The 8,613-nt window shown below is 30.8% G+C and overlaps 1 pseudogene; it reads left to right on the top strand.

Moving 5' to 3' along the window:
• The first annotated feature begins 2,428 nt into the window (after window positions 1–2,428).
• LOC120124651 lies at window positions 2,429–4,382 on the top strand (annotated as a pseudogene).
• Window positions 4,383–8,613: the final 4,231 nt, after the last annotated feature.

Here is an 8,613-nt window from a genome sequence, read left to right as displayed (position 1 = left end):
ATAAACCAATGTGAAGATGAGAGGAAAACAGGAAGTTCTCAATGAAAAGTGTCTTAAAAAATAGAATGAGGCCAACAACGGATGATAAAGCACAAACCTGGAAAGCGATTGCAACCTATAGGGGACTACCAAAGGTTCGAATGTTGCTCTGGTTAATTAGAAAAAACAAATTAATGGCCAATGTGGAAAGAGTTCGACGACACTTTTTGGAAAACTCTTCTTGCATGGTATGTGGAAATATGGTGGAAACAACCTCTCATATTTTCCGAGAGTGTGTAGCAAGGATAACCTGTCATAAAATAATCAAACCTGATAAGCTGGAAGCGTTTCTTTCCATGAAAATGAAAGACTGGATCCATACCAACTTATAGAAACCAAGTTACTTCCCACTAAACCCAGAGAACTACCTCACTTTCGGATCGATAATATGGAGTTTGTGGATTCGACGAAATATGCTCGTCTTTAAGTCGGACTTCTGTGAAACGGAAAGCGTCCTACAAACTGGCTCAAGGCTTCAAAGAGAGGCTTCTCACGCATTAAGCATGCAACAATCGAGAAATACAACCAGTCAAACTCAAACGGAACAACAAAGACAATAGGAACCCCCACCATTTGGGTGGTGTAAACTGAACTCGGATAGGGCACGTGAAACGGAAACAGACTAGGCGACTTGTGGCGGAGTAATGCGAAATCATAATGGGAGATAGATTATGGGATTTTCAAAAACAATAGGACGATGCTCGGTGTTGGACGCTGAACTATGGGGAACAGTGGTTGGACCCGAGAAAACATGGAACCTTGGCTTGCACAATGTTGTTATTGAAACAAACTGCAAAGAAGTATACGACCTATTACAACAAAGAAAAGATATCGATCGAGCATCACCGATGGTGCCGCATGTGCAGGTCCAGCCTAATACATGTGCCAGATGAGCCTTAGCTTAGGGTAGCATGTTTGAGGGAACATCAATTTTCTAGTGCTTATAGTATGTATATATATATATTTAGGCTAAAAAAATTAGCCCAAAACACCTATCGCCGATCCAAAAAAATTAATTATCCCTTAGCTATAATTTCTATTACATTTTTGTTTTAAAAAAATTATTTATGTTTTGTCTATTATACGGTACAAGTATAGAGACATAAAATTATTATCTCGCCCAGAACATTAAACCTCATTGAACCGGCTCTGTGCATGTGGTTAGCATGCTCCAACAAAGTTGGAATGTACGCGCAGAGCACGTGAAAAAGAAATGCAATGCAATAACGGACAAACTAACAAAAATGGCATGCACCTACCATTTGGAATTCACACTTTCCAGGCACCTCCTGCTGAACTGGAAGCTCTGTTTGAGAGCGAAAGGAACATGGAATGATGGAAGTTTAAGCAATATTAGGGCTTAGATAGCATTTCTACTTTATGTATTCAAAAAAATAACAATAGAAATAATTCAGGTTAATTACTTCATTAGTTCTTTTAAATAATATATCTAATCTGACTTAAAATTTAATGAATTTAAAAAATTATTTTCGAAAAATAATATTAAAAAGATAGAATTTATATGTCGATGTTTATCTTTTATACAATTGTTATTAAAGAAAAATAAGTGTTTGAAAAACTTTTCCTTATCAATTTAAATTCTTGTAAATCTAAATATTAAATAAAATTAAATCTTACTATTTAAATTCCTGGTACACAATCTAAAAAAATAAGGGTAAATTTCACAGTTAGAATAAACTATTAGTTTTGGTCCATTTTAATACTTAAACTTTTAATTTTTTAAAGTCATATCTAAAGTTTAATTTTTGTTTAGTATATTACCGTTAAAAATTTTTAGTATTTTTTTTCATTTTAGTAATCGTTCAAAATTTAACATTAAGTTTTGAAAAAGATTGAAAGTTTAAGTACTAAAATGGACTAAAACTGATAGTTTATATACTATACTCATTAAGTTTTGAAAAAAAATTAAAAGTTAAGGTATTAAATCGGACCAAAACTTATTGTTTAAGTACTAATGCATAATTTACCCTAATAAAAAAGCCCAATTGGATTTAGTCTAAAAATGGTGAATAAACACAGAGAGCGACATTAGAGGGCAGCCGAGGAGAAACAAAAGGTGAGGGTTGACTTTCATCTGGTGGAGACGTGGCTCACACCATAATATCATAATGCTCCTCCCCTCTTGTTTTTTTCAATCGTCATTCTTCTCTAGTCCTAGCGCTCAAGTGTTAATTTGCTCCACCCTCCGTACGTCCTTTTTAACCAACAAACAACAACAAAAACCAAAGCACAACCATCTCATTTCATCAAACCAATATTCTCCTTTCTTTTCTTTTCTTTCTTTTTTTTTTTTTTTTGGTCTGAGGCTTGGATTTGTTTCCTTCCCTTTTAGCATCGTGTTGGGTTTATTAACGTAAAAAAATAGAAAATGATGACAGAACAGAAGCAGTGGATTAGAATGGGAGATGGGAGCGGAAGTGGGAAAAGACTCATGGAAAAAGAAGAGAGGCTTGACATTGTAGACTTGAGTGGCTTGTCAATGGATTCTCTTCCAAAGGCTTCTCTCAATCTGACTACCATTTGCAAATTAAACCTCTCCAACAACAATCTTCAGGTATCTCACCTTCTCACTACATCGTTGATAATTTACTGTTAAAGACGGTATTATTTAATTATCGAGTTACAGCTTAGTTTGAATACGTTGATAAAATTGATAGAAATTCATATTTCAAGACGGTTCCTCTATTCTATCGACCGCTTATTATTCAGAGTACGAGAGATAATGCATCGGATCAACAAAATGGGTGGAGATAAGTGGTATACAAATATACATTTATAAGAACATGCACCCCTCGTATATTAAAGGTCAACAGTAGTATGAAGTGATAAGATCAGCATTGTCTATCTGCAAACGGTCTGACCTTTTTTTTTAATTTGGATTTGAAGTATCATTCACACTTGTACCCGAACTATTCCCTCACGACAAATTATCTTAGCTCAATTTAGCTAATCGATAGTGATTTATGTATTTCAAAATTAAAGTTGCATCATATGTTTATTATTTAAAAATGAAAATTATATATAAGTAAGGGTTGACTTGAAATGATGGATTTTGGTTAGGATGGTAAAAAAATAAATTTGATTAGATTTATTATAAATATTAAATACAAGTAATCTGTGAATTAAATTTGAGATGTATATGTACAGAGCATACCAGAATCACTGACGGCGAGATTACTAAACGTGGTGGCGTTTGATGTGCACTTCAATCAACTAAAGTGTCTCCCCAACTCCATTGGTTGTCTCTCTAAGCTCAAGACTCTCAACGTTTCCGGCAACCTTCTCCAATCTCTCCCTAAAACCATTGAAAATTGCAGGTTTCATTTTTAATTTCTTATATACCTACCTGCAATATATATATATATATTAGGACCGTTGGATATGAGTAAAAATAGACGACTAAAATTGACCAATTGTTTTTTTAGTAAATATTTTCTTATTTCCTATTATTAATCTCAGTAATCTATTTTCACTCATCTAATAGTCTTAAATCGATGAAAAACTAAAAGAGTTATACATTGTGTAATAAGATTTTATCACATTGTGTAATAAGATCTTATCCATATATATATATATATATATATATATATATTCTTAATATGTAACAAATTGTTAAGCTACAAAAGTTGAAGAACACACTTTGCATTTGGCAGGTCATTGGAGGAATTGAATGCGAACTTCAACATTCTCACAAAGCTCCCCGATTCAATGGGGTTCGATCTAATACACGTGAAGAAACTGTCATTGAACTCAAACAAGTTGGTTTGTCTCCCTCAATCCATCACCCATCTCACGTACCTGCGTGTTCTGGACGCACGCCTCAATTGCCTTCGAGCTATCCGGAGGACATGGAGAACCTAATAAACCTCCAGATCAACGTCAGCCAAAACTTCCAGTACCTCCAGAACCTCCCCTACTCCATCGGCCACCTCGTTTCCCTTGTGGAACTCGACGTCAGTTACAACAAAATCGCGACTTTACCCGATTCCATAGGATGCATGAAGAGGCTCCAGAAGCTGAGCGTGGAAGGGAACCCCTTGGTGTCGCCACCGACGGAGGTGTTCGAGCAAGGGTTGCATACGGTGAAGGAGTATTTGGGGGAGAAAATGAATGCGGGGCGTAGGGGGCCGCAAAAGAAGAAATCGTGGGTGGGGAAGTTGGTGAAATGTGGGACGTTCAATGGGTCGTCGGAGCGTGGGGGGAGAAAAGGGTTTATCATTTCGGAATATAGATCGATCGACGGTCTTACTCCTTCGCCTCGGTACATGGGGGTGTTCTCTCCCCGCCGGCTGTTCTCGTCCGGTAGATACGTTTCTAGATGAAGGATGCTGAAACAGAACTTCAGATACGTTTTGGGAATATACTGAAATTCACTTTGGTCAGTGTGTGAACTGTGGATTTAAATTGCACAAGTTTTTGGGATTGCAATTGCGTATATAGTTGATGTTACTACAACTAGTGTGGTCTTAAATTTTATTTATAGTAAAATTTACTTTATGGTTATATCTCTCTACGATTATATTCAAGTTCAAAATAATTTATTTTTAATAATCACTTTTTACATGATTCAAACTATATATGTGATTAAGTGGATATTTTTTATTTTTAAAAGTATTGGATTTGAGTACTACATATGTTTGAGCGATCATTATTAATTGATTTAGAATCTTTCGAATATATTATTATAATCACTATAGACTAATAAAAAATAAAAACAAAGAAAGTTGAGAAAATACCCTATAATAAATTTGTGCAATATCTAATTTAAATCAACAAATTTATTTTATTTATATTAGAAAAAAAAAGTGCATAGCGTTCTATTTCGTTCTCATTTTAAGTAGTCTAATACTTCTTTTACCCAATAAATGTGACATGTGACCTAAGTTAATTTTCTTCGTTTCTTCCCTTCAACTTTTTAGAGAGAAAAAATAAAAATTGATTTTTTAACAAAATAAAATCTTAAATCTTAAACATTTTGATTTTAGAATGTATCTATTCCTAATATATCAAGTTCGATCTATGCATGTTTATTCTCATTTATTAAATTGCATCAAAAAGAAGTGCATAAGTTATGAAAGTTGATAAATTATATTAAATTGTATAAAAAATGCAAAAAATAAATAATATTGAATTCTTATTATATTTTTATTAATTTAAATATATAAAAGCCTCATTTATCTCTGTTTATTCTCATTTATATAAATCTTTTCTATTTTTAAATAATATTTAAAAAATATTTAATTTATTTAAAATGTTTTAATAGTTATATTAAACATCTACATATTAGATCAAACAATAAAAGTTATTATATTTTAGAAGACTAACAACGTTATATCAGATCAGGACATCATCGATTTTTGGGGCACATAGGAAGCCCATTTCTACCTTCCAAACCTTTGCTGTCTGTCAGTATAAGGAACCAAAGCCACAAGACTAAATAAATGGATCGGACTCAAATTGCAGCCATATTTCTTCAGAAAATTCATTTGTCTTTATTTTTAATAATTGCTCCAAGGACTGAATAACACCAGTATCTTAATAATGAATGATTGTATTGAATTATTTATTTATTTATTTAAAGAATATGCCAGATATTGTTCCCGAAAACAATTGTTTTATTTTGTATTTGTATTTCAATAAGCAATTGTTTCGACTTTGAAAAAAAAAATGTGTTTACAAGTAAATAAATTTTTTTAATAAATTTTAAATCTAATCATAGTTAAAGAAGAGGTGGAAAATTTTAGGCGAAAAAAGAGGAACACTTACAGTAGTAGAAATTAAAATATTATGTATGTAAATAAATTATTTTACAGTAGTACAAATTAAAATATTTCCGATTAGGGTGCGAGATAGAGCCTCACAATTTAAACCTCGTTGCACTTCTATTTTATATAATCAATTATTACATTAAAATATCAAATAAGATTCTTAAGGTATGGGTTATATTTTACAAGTTTAAATGTAAACTTAAAAAAATAGGGATTCATTATATGAAAGAAAGGTATATTTAAATAAAATAATAATATGAGGAAAAAAGAAGGAAGCACCGACAGGAGTTTAATGCCAGCATAGGAAATAAAGGGAAGAAAAAAGCAATTAGTCCACAAACAATTATTATTATTATTATTATTATTAGTATTATTATATTATTATTATTATTATTATATTATTATTATTATTATTACATTATCATAAACACTGTATGAGATTATGTTGTGGTAACATTAATGATGCTTTGTTTACGACAATGGTCTGTTCCCTGTTGTTGAAATTAATTAATTAGTTATGGTAATTAAAGTAATGGGAATGGTATTTTGATTAAGTAGGTAAAAGCGATGCAAGTGATAGCAGAAGTTGAAGAAAGAGAATGAAGGGGAAGCCAGATGTATCGATGTACGTATAATATAAGATAATGAGATTTGGATAATAAATTAATTATTTTGGCTAAATGTGAAAGACAGGGGCTGTTAGATGCTTTGTAGTGGTATCGGTTGGTGGTTGTGGTGATCTCAAAGCAGCATGTGAATGCAGTTGCAAATAGTGGGGCCAAATCCAATGTTGTCCATATGATATTTTCTTCTAATCTTCTATATCTATTAATTAATATTCTGTGATTATATTTGTCAGTAGTATTATTTTTAATATTTACATTTTATTTTTTCAAAAATATAGATATATATTATCACTTTTCTTATTTAACAATTTATGTGTGGTTTTCTGTGCTAATCAAGAATAAATTCTAATGAAAGATAATGATAAAAAATAATATTAAAATAAAATTTATACTAATATTTATTTGAAAATTTCTAAAAGAAAAACAATTAATGAAAACATATTATGATGTCAAAATAAAATATAGATCACAAATTCTAACATCTTATGGTGGCTTCTCTTTTTCTCTTCCATTAATTCACTCCACACACTCAAGTCTTCCCCCCCCCCCCCTCTAACTGTTATTTGCAAATAATTATTTTATAAATTAAAAATAATTTTATAAATATAAAAAAATTATCTTATATTCTTTATTGATAATTACACAAATAAATAAGATGTAAAATAATTTTCTAACTTGCTTAATTATGAAATTAAAAAAATACTAGAACACCCAAGAGTATTTATATTCATTGCACTATATTTTACTTAGAATTAATTGTTATTTTGAGGAGTTTTTTTCTCCACAAGGTACATTAATTCATTAAATAGTAATTAATAAGAAATGAGGGGAATTAAAATTACTTGTGAATACTTTTTTTACCACGGTCTATGATAATTACCTTAAATTCCTTATATTTTTAATGAGTAGAAGCTCTTGTTAATAAAAAGGGCAGAGAGAGAGAGTAGAAGCTAATATCAGTGTGTAATAACACACTAACTACCGTCTTTATTTACTCTAAATTACTCTTATTTGGCAAATACAGCTGCAATGAAGGAAAAAAAACTATTTTTCCTTTTGTTTACTACCATGCAAGTGATAAAATGTTATAATTAAAGTAAAAATATTAGTCATGTATTTCGTATTAATTAATTTAGGGATTAAGAACATGAAGTGCATGGAATGGGTTTTATTTATTTTTATTATTGCTAACCAACCAACCAGCCATGCATACCGACGAACAGGCAAGTAAATGAATAAAGTTGAATACAATCAATGATTACACATGATAGTGTGCCGACCATCGCATAAACCAATTCACGGGGACCTTGTTGTCTTTCAACCCCCCTTGAAACACTGAATATTCACACATATAGTACATGTAATTAATTCTGCTTAACCAGCTCATAAACGATACCGGGAGTTTTGGCTATTAAACTGCGTTCTTTTAAGCAGGATTTAGCTTCCAAATTCGTCTAAATCAGTCTAAATTTTGAATTGTAAAACTTCTCAACGAAAAGGCCGGATTTATTGCGTCATATTTACTTTTTTTAGTTATTTATAAAAATTATACCCTAAAAAGATTTAAATTTTTCAGGAAACATAATTAAAATTTCTAAAAATATTTTATAAATATAATACGAATTTCCCATAAGTTCTAAGGTGTTTGAGACTTTTTTTAACCTTTTAAAGATGAATTTTTAAAATTTTATGAAATAACAAACTACTAAAATTTTAGGAGGTAAAATAAATTTTTGAAAAAAAATATATAAAAAATATAAAGTATATAATAATTTTAAATTTTTTAAAAAGAATATTGTTTCTACCTATCTCTCGATTATCCCTGCTGACATCCACTCTCGACCCCAATGTTTTAATGTTAAATCGTACTGTAAGAAGGTACAAACCTAATTAAAAAAGGGTAATTACACGAGAGACCACTAAACTATGGTCAAAAATTAATTTGACCACTAAAGTTTTAATTAAATCAATCAAACACCCAACTATTTAAATATTTCAATCAAGCCACCGACCGTTAATTTTTAACAGAGGTGATGATGTGGCCTTCAAAATATTTTGATATAATTCACAATTGATCCCTATAACTTATATATTCTTTCAATTTGATCCTAATTTTAATAAATTAAAATAAATTTAACCATCGAATCTGGAGGTGACAC

Source organism: Hibiscus syriacus, unplaced genomic scaffold, assembly GCF_006381635.1.
Source record: "Hibiscus syriacus cultivar Baekdansim isolate YM2019G1 unplaced genomic scaffold, ASM638163v2 tig00110422_pilon, whole genome shotgun sequence".
NCBI classification, from domain to species: Eukaryota; Viridiplantae; Streptophyta; class Magnoliopsida; order Malvales; family Malvaceae; genus Hibiscus; species Hibiscus syriacus.
Note: the sequence above shows the minus strand (reverse complement) of the source record. Positions and strands in the feature narration are given on the sequence as shown.